At 43.3% G+C, this 10,043-nt stretch overlaps 1 protein-coding gene across 1 annotated transcript in view; it reads right to left on the bottom strand.

Moving 5' to 3' along the window:
- PRMT7 (protein arginine methyltransferase 7) overlaps nucleotides 1–10,043 on the bottom strand; it is a 45,985-nt gene that overhangs the window by 15,463 nt on the left and 20,479 nt on the right. The gene's annotated exons all lie outside the window — the stretch shown is intronic.

The following is a 10,043-nucleotide window of genomic DNA, read 5'->3' as shown; positions in this document are numbered from 1 at the left end:
GGGGAGAAAAAGAGTATCTGAGGACAGTTACACATTGGGTCTGCGTACCCAAGATGATAATGGAATTTCCATCAACATTTAATCTGAGCCATATATTAATTCCCTTCCCCATTTCCCCTGGACCCCCCATCACCCCTTTATTAGTCTGACAAACATTTCATACTACTGCAAATCATAGAAGCTGCTGGTGTTGCGCTCAGCCCTACAAATGCTGCAGCGCCCATGCCGATACCATTGCCGCACACACCAATAAAGGCTTTTCCCACCCTTGAATCCAATTCATCTGCCTTAGCCACCTGTCATGTCCTCTTGCCCTCCTGTCTGACTCACAGACTCTTTGGGGCAGAAGACCATGTCACTGTCCTGTCTTTTATACAGCACCCAGCACTACATTGCCAAGGAAAATGGTTCCTAGGCACCAAGAACCATCTAAACAGTAAAATGATCAAAAGAGGAGACTAAATGTAGTAGAAAAATGCTACAGCCTTCCTGTGTGCTTTAAAAGATGAGATAATTGAATGTAATCACATAAAATAAAGGGACATTTTCCCCACGTTCCTATTAACATGCTAGATTTCAGCAGGCTTTCCTGTCACAAATTGTGTGATTCCTAGAAAACAGCACCTGCTTCCTCTGTTCCTCTGGAAATGTTCATTAGCTGATGCTTCACCTTCCCTCACTTCTCACATGAGCATCTTGTACTCACCAACACCCACTTGCACAGTTTCCACCAATGCCAATCCCTCTCTTTCCCTTCTGTAAGTAAAGCTTTGATGTCTCCAAAGCCAAACCCAGCAGAACAACTCCAAACTGCTTCAAGTGCCACAGTACAGTTGGCAAGCCAGGTCTGTCAGAATACCCCTTCGCTGTATAAACACTGCAACAAAAGCCTAAAGCTTCACAGCAGTTTTCACTGTTACAGTATATCTGTTACAGAAGCTTTTTTTGCAGAGCTCTGCTAAAGCTCCCCAAGCCATAGCAGCATGCGTCCAAAGCAACTAGACACCTTAAAAGGCCCCCTCCTATTCGCCAATATTTTGACTCTTCCAAAACCCAGCAACAAGATGCATCAGCCTGATGAGCTCCATAAAGACCTTAATGTGATCCTGAATGCCACAGTCATTAGTGTACTGAATATTGATATCTCCGACTGCTTTCCACCCTGCTAAAACAGAATTTGCCTCACAGATACACACATTAAATACTGTATTAGCTAGTAACTGATATAAATCCTTCTGCCTTAACGCTACAAAATGGAGGATGATGGCTAAGACACTGGAGTGTCAGACCAGAGAAAGAGAGCTGCCTGTGGAAAGGATATTAACATGTTTGCAAAGCCCAGGGAGGGGGAGGACAGGGGATACACAACACATTTAGCCTGTGAGCTGAGAGTCCACAAATGCCTAGCAGAATGACTCAGATATCAGGACGCAACTACGGTCCATTCCACAACAGTACTTCTGCAATTTTAAGATCCTGGTTGATGCCATAAGAAGAACTGAAGGGCTTTCCAATGCTGCCACAGTATCACATGCTACAGCACCTGCATGGGCAGCCTCCAGACACTTTAGTATTTGAAAGAAGCAATGTGAGTTCAGAACCTGAAATCACCCAATGGCAGTATATTCTGAATGGATCCCAATGCAGTGAATGGGAAGAGAGGAGCATGATGAGGGGAAGATGACCGCTTTCCACATCAAATGTACTTAGGTACCTTTGTTGTCATTACAGAGGTTCATGAACTTTTAAATTAGCAAAAGACTGTCAGCTTGAACACCCTGGCCGTGCTACAGTTTGGGTAACATCCTCACTACCTTTCCAGATCAAAGCAAGTACCATTGTCACCTTCTCTGTGTTCGGCTGCAACACGTTCTTAAATACCTTCCAAATGCTAATCCAGAATTTTGAATACCCAGCAAAATCTGCTGGATCTTTCTCTACAATTAAAAAACTTCTCCTGAAGAAGTTAATCGCCACACTGTCACCAGCTTCAGGAAAGCCAACATCTAACATTTTATATTGCTTAGTAAGGACCTTCAGGATACCAGGAAGCAAAAGGAAGTTGCGAGGTCTGCAAGACACCAACTGAAGAAAAATCCTAGGCCTACTGTGGTGCCAAGCACTACGCTAAATATAAGGTGTATCACACAAGACAGACTAACTCTCAGTAGGCAGCCTGGTCTATTATCTCAGCCCCAAAATGAGACTGTTATGAATCAGGTATTTAAACTCTACTTTCTGTTACTCCTTGGTTACATATAATTTCTTTTTTCCACATTTGCCGAGAAAGCTATTCAGAGCCACAGCAAACTCAGACTTTTAACAAAATGCATCTTGTATCCCACAATAAGCGTATAAGAAGGGCTTTATGCTGTAGCTACTTCATTAATTATTAGATTGGTGTTCTTGAACTAACAGTGCTTACCCTGGTGAGAACCCTCTTTCCCGCAGCTGACCTTGAGTGCCCTTCCACCTCACTGCAAAAACATTGGCCTCACCGTTCTGCAGCTGTGTGTTCCAATGTTAGAGCAAATTAGAAGCTGTAAATGTAACATTTATTATACCCTGGCAAAAAGAAATGCTGAGTCTGGTTAAATGCTGGGCAGTGGCTCCATACCTAGTATAAGAGGTCCTTGTCCTGGCCTGGATTCCCAGGGGCTGACAATTAGAAGGAGGTTTCTGCCAAGACCAGACAAGTTCAAAACCAGCTTCCAAATGACCACAATGGCATGCAAAACAAACATTCTTCTCTGAAACCCCACTGCCTTAAAACAGAATTTGATGTATTTTTAAAGACAGATTATATGCATGAGCCTTACTACAGGAAGGAACTATGCAGAGCAACCCAGAAAGTCCCACTCAGTCCTGTGTTTGGTTTGAGGACAGGGGAAAAGTACAGAATTTCTTCTGCTTCTGGGTAATGATTATTTACAAGTGCAAGCATAATTATCTGCTAGGACCTTCAGTTTATTCTTTCAGAAAAATAACTGATATTTTTATTCATGTCTTAAACATGGACAGAACTGACACTTACTAGCAGAAACTCTTGAAGTACGAATAGCTCCCTGTCGAGGCTCTAGGTAAGACAACTGTACTTAAAGTCAGGAGGAGGAGAAAAGGGGAAGTGGAAGAAAAAGGAATGGAAGGAGGAGATACTTAATCTCCAGACATACTATGAAGATACAAGAACATCTAAAAAGTAAAAAAAACCTAGCAACAAAAAAAAGTTAAGAACATTAAGAAAGATTAAATGGCCCTTAGTTATTTGGGAAACATTCCACAGTATGTACATTGCTGACTAGTTTTGTTGGCGAGAAGCATGACTACACCTTGCCTTTAGTTTGAGAGATGCTATTTTTATTAAATCTTATTTAAAATAAAATGTAAAAACAGTCTCTCTCACTAAAAAAGCCATAGCTCTCAGCTTTTAAGGGGAGTTGAACAATGCAGTAATATAGCTGATTCCCAGCTAGACGTAGAGACGCAAGCTGAATATTTTCCCCATATGCAAAGGGGTACAGGCAACAGCATCCAAGAAAGCAGCAGGAAGCTGGCAGTGGATATTAGGCATTGCACTGATCCGAACAGATGATCTCCTGTGAGAAAATACCTTTATTTATTCAGAGAGGCTACATGGCTTAGCTGACTGGCACTGTGACAAATACAAAAATGGCAGCATTCTAAACGGGGACACGTTCTGCCATCGAGGGAGACTTCAGAGAAAGAGAACGGGCTAAACATGGCTCAAAGGGCCATGTCACATCCTTATCACAAAACACCTGTTGATACCTGATGACTGCCACTGTGAAACAAGGAACACGCTGCCAACCACATTGGTACATCAGCATATCTACAATGGATACTCAGAGGAGTTCAACTCTCCATAATGCAACCCTGACACTAACCTGTTTTAAGAAAAACTGCTTAGATGATCTGAGGCACTTGTGCCCCTTTTGGAAGGGAAATGCTACTTATACCTCTACTATGCTGTTTCATTTGTTTCACCTATAAACATCAAATACAAACCACAGCCTGGCAGCGCAGGCATTGCACAAAAATACAGTAAGAGACTGGCCTTGAAGAGCTTCCTGTCCATGACAAGCACAAAACAAAACATAGAAATTAGACGTTTTGTCAGTATATACCCATAAAACCCATGGAGCAGAGCACCTTTGTACAACAGACATAAAGCCTATTTGAGTATGAAGACATACTCTTTCCTAGATTTTTCTCTGCCTTCTTCCCTTTTTTGGAGACTTTTTTTTGATGTATATTGCAGGGCACATGCCAAGATAATGCAAGAACAAGTGAAAACCTAACATTTAACATGGAAGTTGACCTTACGGTTCATTTATTCTGCTGTGCAACACAGAGGGAACTGCTAGTCTTTGTTGAACACTAGTCAGTATTATGTGAAAAGGGCAGGGGGGAAATCGAAAACCTTGAAATCTAAAAAAAAAAAAATATTTAATGCATGAAGAAGAAGAGATGTAACTTCCCTAACAGTTTCACACAAAACAGAAACACATACTAAGCCATCATAATGCAATATACTAGCACAGTTTTCAACACAAGACTGTAACATATTAACATGCTACCTCCACCAAGAACTTAATCCTTTGGTATGCTATGCCTGGAGGCTCAAGATTAGTGCTTTCTAATGACAGAGGCTGCATCAGGTGACTCTGCTGTCATCTTACCACTTTCCCAATGCCTCATCAGTGCCTTCACATAATATTTTGGTTTTACGCTTCAGTTCCAGAAGCATAAACTTTAAATGAAACATTTCTGTAGTCAGAAACACCTTTTGCTGAAGAGAAATGTGAATGCCTGCCTAATTCTGGGAGACTTCCTAGCTTGCTTTTCTGTTAGCCTCTGAAACCTCTGCTTTGCCTCATCAACAGGGCACAAAGGAGGCTGGAGGAATGAACGAGGTGGCCATTGATTTTAAGCAAGGCGGAGGCTTAATAAGGAGCAATGCAAACCAGGTCACTTAACGGACCATCACTTAAACTCTCTCAAGAGAATGAAAGTACTAGATTTAGAGTCCAAAGCCTGTTTTAATCACTCAGATGAGAACATACTACTGGAGACACACGGGAACAGAGGCAGCTGTGTATGTAGGCACCTGAGGCTACTGCATGTCACTTAACAGAGGAGGTACAATAAAGCTGTTTTTAAAATGGGGGGGGGGGAAGGGAAGGGGGGAGGTAGAGGGAAATGTTTTAAAACAAACCAGGGATGAGTACACTTTAACATAAAGACAACCCCCACCCCGAGTTTTCAGCCTTACATATATAGATTACAACAACTAAATTTAACCCAACACTGGGCCCTACAACTAATATTTTCCTTTTATCTCCCACTGCCCTCTCCCTTCTTCCCCCTAGGGCAAGAAAAGCTAATAAAACTAATAAATGCTAGCAACAACACAGAAAATTATCTGAAAGGGGGGCAGAACCCACAAAACCCTCTTACGTACTGTTTGCCTTTTTGTCAGTCTGCATGGCTTGAAAAATTGTGGTTTAGACTCATTTTATCATTTGTAAAGGCATACATCTAGAAGAAAAAATAGAGTTCCATAGCAAATTAGACCTAAAAGCAACTAAATTTCAGTGACACCAAAGCAAACAAAAAAATTACGCCTTTTGTTTTATACCTCTACAGGAAGAGGCTTAGTGTGTTCAAAACGTTTTTTCCTCTTTATAAGCTTTCAACTAAAATGCCATAGGACAGAGGCTCCACTCACAGGAAACTGACGATGGGAAGTATTATGGAGAACTATTAAACATCATGATCTGAGGAGAGATCCAACCGCTACTACTGTTTTAAGACATCAATAGCATGAACATTCAATACTAAAGCCGCTGACTTTGTCCTGAGCTCACTCACTGCTCGATACAACGTCCCAGCGTGCCAGAATACACACATGGCTGAGCAGCCTGCAAAATTATATGGTACGAATAGTATTTCCAGACCAGTTCACCACCCATATGCGTGCTTGCCTTCCTCAGTCTGAAAGTAACACAGACATAAACATATGAGTTTTGTTTAAGTGTCGTTATTACTTCTAAAACAAAGCAGGCCTCTAAACCAGGCCAAATTTGTTCCTTTGTGCAAACCTGTGGACTGGAGGCAGGTTCCTGTACAACTTATTTTGGGTAAAAAACAGAGCCGGCGGGTGCAGCAGTGTCAGCCACAGCCCGGTGGGAAGGGCCGCCGCGGCGAGACGGCCGAGGGCCCACCCCGCGCCGCCCTGACTGGGAACCGCTCGAGAGCTTGGCGCCCAGGTCCACCCGCCGCGGCGCAAACAGCTCGGCAAGACCAGCTCCCTCCCCGGCCCACCTTAGGGCCGCCTTGCTACTGCACAGAGGCGAAACGCCGCTCTCTCGGCAGCTAGGAGGGAAACAAGATGTCTGCCCCCTCCCCTAAGGCGGCAGGAGGGCAAAATGGCGGCCAGCCTGCCTGGGGAGGGGGCTCGGCCAATCAGGAGCGGGATTCGCGCTCCGGGCCGGCGCGCTCCCATGAGGGAACGGGCGCAGGGGGCGCGCGGCAGCGGTGGGGCTCAGGGCTCCGCTCCGGCCCCGGCAGGCGCTGCGGGGCCGGCGAAGGGCCGCCGCGCTGCCTCTCCTCACATGCTGCCCTGGGAGGCTCCGGGGGAGCCGGTATTGGCAATTAGTTCTGGGTGCATGCACGACCCCTGCCACCTACAGCAAGGGATGGGACCGTCGGCCCTTCGCTGTAACTGACTTTGATGTTAGCTCCGAGGTAGGCACAAGATCATGCATGTATACCTACAGCACAGTCGCGTCAACCATTCCTAGAAATACTGCAGCTGAGAAGAAATATGACATTTTCAAGTGCAGCACTGAAGGGTGTTTGTCTCCCACCCCATTCATCGCCAAAGCTTGTTGCTGATTCTCAGGGTTGTGAATAATTGCTTTCTCAGACACTAACACGAAGCAAGCAGCCACATTACAGGAGTACAGATACAGTAGGATCCACCAGCCTTTGAGAAGCAGGAGTCCAAACAAACTGCAGCACCCACCCTTTCTTCCAAAGGACGAGTGCAACGCTTCACCTAGAGAGTGATGTGTGAGGCGAGAAAGAGCAGAGGCTGCAGAAAATAACGGGAGCGAGACAATATACACAGCAAGCAGGCTGGTGCTGCAGTACGTTATGCCACTGCACTTCACCAAAACCTTGAGGAAGAGGAGGTTATGTGACCAGTCTCTAGTGTGCAACCTAAGAGCGAAGATAACCCTCAGACTGTGCCCACGCCCCTGCGAAGAGCACCATCAGAGGTACAGTTGCAGGGCTTTCCCTTTGCATACAGGAAGATAATCAGCTCTCATTCTTTCATTAGTGCACTTGTCCACAAGAGAGGAATCTTTAGGACTCTAAAATCCTAGACAGTCCTGCTGGCGGGGAAAAAAGAGGTGGGGGGGGGAGTGGGTCATCTTCATGACAGCCTTTCAAAACAAAAGCAAAGCCCTATAGCTGTATAATTTTTATATATAATATATATATATTATATGTGTGTGTGAAAACCCCCATGGTTTTAATTACTGATGTATCCAAGGATTTGCTGCCTGAACCTGTATCTGCTGTATCTCGGTTGCTGCCTGAACATATATCTCCTAAATCTCTAAGGCTGCATTTGAAATCACACTGTGCTAAGGAAACACATGATGAAAGCAGAGCAAGGGAGGCAGGGGATTAGTTTATTCTACATGGCCTACGAGCAAATAATTTTTAGCCCAGAGGTCCTAATCTTATAGTAAGCCTGAGGCAGATGAAACACTTGAACGCCCACACAAAGCACACTTAGTTTTTCCTCATCTGAAAAATGGGGATAGCAACACATACCTCTCTCTGAGAAGCATCTTAATCATAAATGTCCATTAAATGCTTGGAAATGTGAAGATTTAAAATGATTTAAGTACCAAACCAAATTAACATTTTCCAATGCCATCAGAGTCCATAAGGCAGCATGACAACAGAAGCACCCATTGTATTCAGCTCACAATCGTCACTAGAAAAATCTTAACACTATGAAGCTGTAATAGTCTCTTCCCCTCCTAACAACCAGCTGCAACTACAAATAGAATACAAAAGATGAGTGACTAAATGAATTAGGCCTGAACTGCATGCTCTATCTTGTTAAATGCAGGAAGCCTACACAGAGCAGTTTCAAAGGGACTAATGAAGGAGAAAAGCAAGCTCTGGGATCTCAGTCCTCGAATTGCCCAGCCTACAAAAGGCACCCGTTTTGCAAATAAAGGAACAAATCTTGCAGCTGCCACGACTTAGAAAGCACCCTTTAAATGAAATGCAAGACTTGTCCTTCATTTGGGCCATGACAATTTCACCACCCTAAAAGTGTTATTCATTCTGTGTATTTAGCATTTGCTACCTGCCTGGTTTTTATGGTAGGTGCAAGTCCATGTTAGTCTTACTAGCAGTTGTCACCACTTTTTTTGCTAGTTTTCTATTTCAGTGCATGTATGTATGTGTATTTTATATCATCACAAGCACTTTATTTACACAGGAGACAGCTGCATTGCAAGTCCTTACTAGAAGTAAAGACGATCTGAAAATGCACTAGAAATTTAGAAGTGGATTCTCAGCACCCTCTTGTGGATGTGTGGTATGATAACCACCAAGTATTAGTAAAACTTTCATTACAGTTCGGAGATACAGAAAAGGTATATTTTTGCAGCAAACTGTAATAGGGAAGTTAAATGTGGATGGCCAAACTTCGTAGTTTATGATTAGTTTTAATACCTGACTAAAACCTGACTCGTTATTGCAAGTATCCCTTGTGCCACATTAAGAAAAAAATCTGTCAAGTTATACGCTACCTCTCATAAATACATGAACGTAATACTATTAGTTCAGTGGTGGCAGGGGATCCTGACTCTTAAAACATGCATCTATACCCACAGGCCTAGTCAGGACCAAAGCTGTTGTCATTTAGATAAAAAACCGCCTGCGGTGGCCACACAGAGTTAAGTTCCAAGAGAAAACAGGATTCTTGCTCTGCTTGTTAAGATGCCAGTTGCCAGCAGCTCTTCCAACTCAGCACATCACAGCAATGCTTTTGTTAGGTCTGGGAACAAACAGGAGTCTGAATGCTGCTACTGGGTAGGTGTGTTTTTCTGATACAGTGGCCTTCCTCCCCCATGTGTGTGCTTGCAGTAAAATGCCCTGTGGAAGAGGACAGATAGAAGTACTTGTTCTGTTTTGTGTTTGCATACATGTATAAGGAATGGCCAGTATACCCCTTTTTAAGCAGTTGTTTTCCATATGATACACAGATGACACTAAGTTTTTAAGCCCAACCTAAAGAATTCACAGAAGCCAAGGAAGACTGATACATATACTAAATACTCCTAAATACACATAAACAAATCCTTCCCCAAGTCACACGGATTTGTATCAACACAGATATATTTTTTATGTACCAGAATTTAATGAGTGGTGTGACTTACGTGAAAACATTCAAACCACACACGTGTTAAGGGTTTGCTTCAACATAACAGCTTCAAGCATGTTTTGACCAAATCCTCAAAGCAGTTTCAGTGCCTACCTAAATACGTAAGGATAACCAGCAAGCATTAATAATGTTCCTCACATGCACAGTTAATGAAAACATGCACAAGGTTTGCTGAGCACATCCATCAGACTTTGATCTGCTAAGGAACCTACAGGTGCTAAAACATGCTCAGTATTCCAGCTTTCCAACTTTTTTTTTTTTTTTTTGGACACCAGCAATAAAATTACCGCTCCAGGTATACTGAAATTTAAGATGTTTTTCTTCACATGCAGATAATATGATTCATATTAACTGCCACAGTCCAGTTCTGGAAGCACAGCTCTGCAGATATGCTAGCTACTACATCTGGCCTACGCCCTTCACTTTCACTACACCACCTCTGAGAATCAAAATAGTCCCAAGCCTCACAGTACCACAAAGGTTTAAAGCAGACACCTCTCAGTCACCATGCCTAGTTATCTACAACAGTGTCCATATATCTTCA

Source organism: Phalacrocorax carbo, chromosome 8, assembly GCF_963921805.1.
Source record: "Phalacrocorax carbo chromosome 8, bPhaCar2.1, whole genome shotgun sequence".
Classification (NCBI taxonomy): Eukaryota; Metazoa; Chordata; class Aves; order Suliformes; family Phalacrocoracidae; genus Phalacrocorax; species Phalacrocorax carbo.
This window is presented reverse-complemented; position numbering and strand designations above follow the sequence as displayed.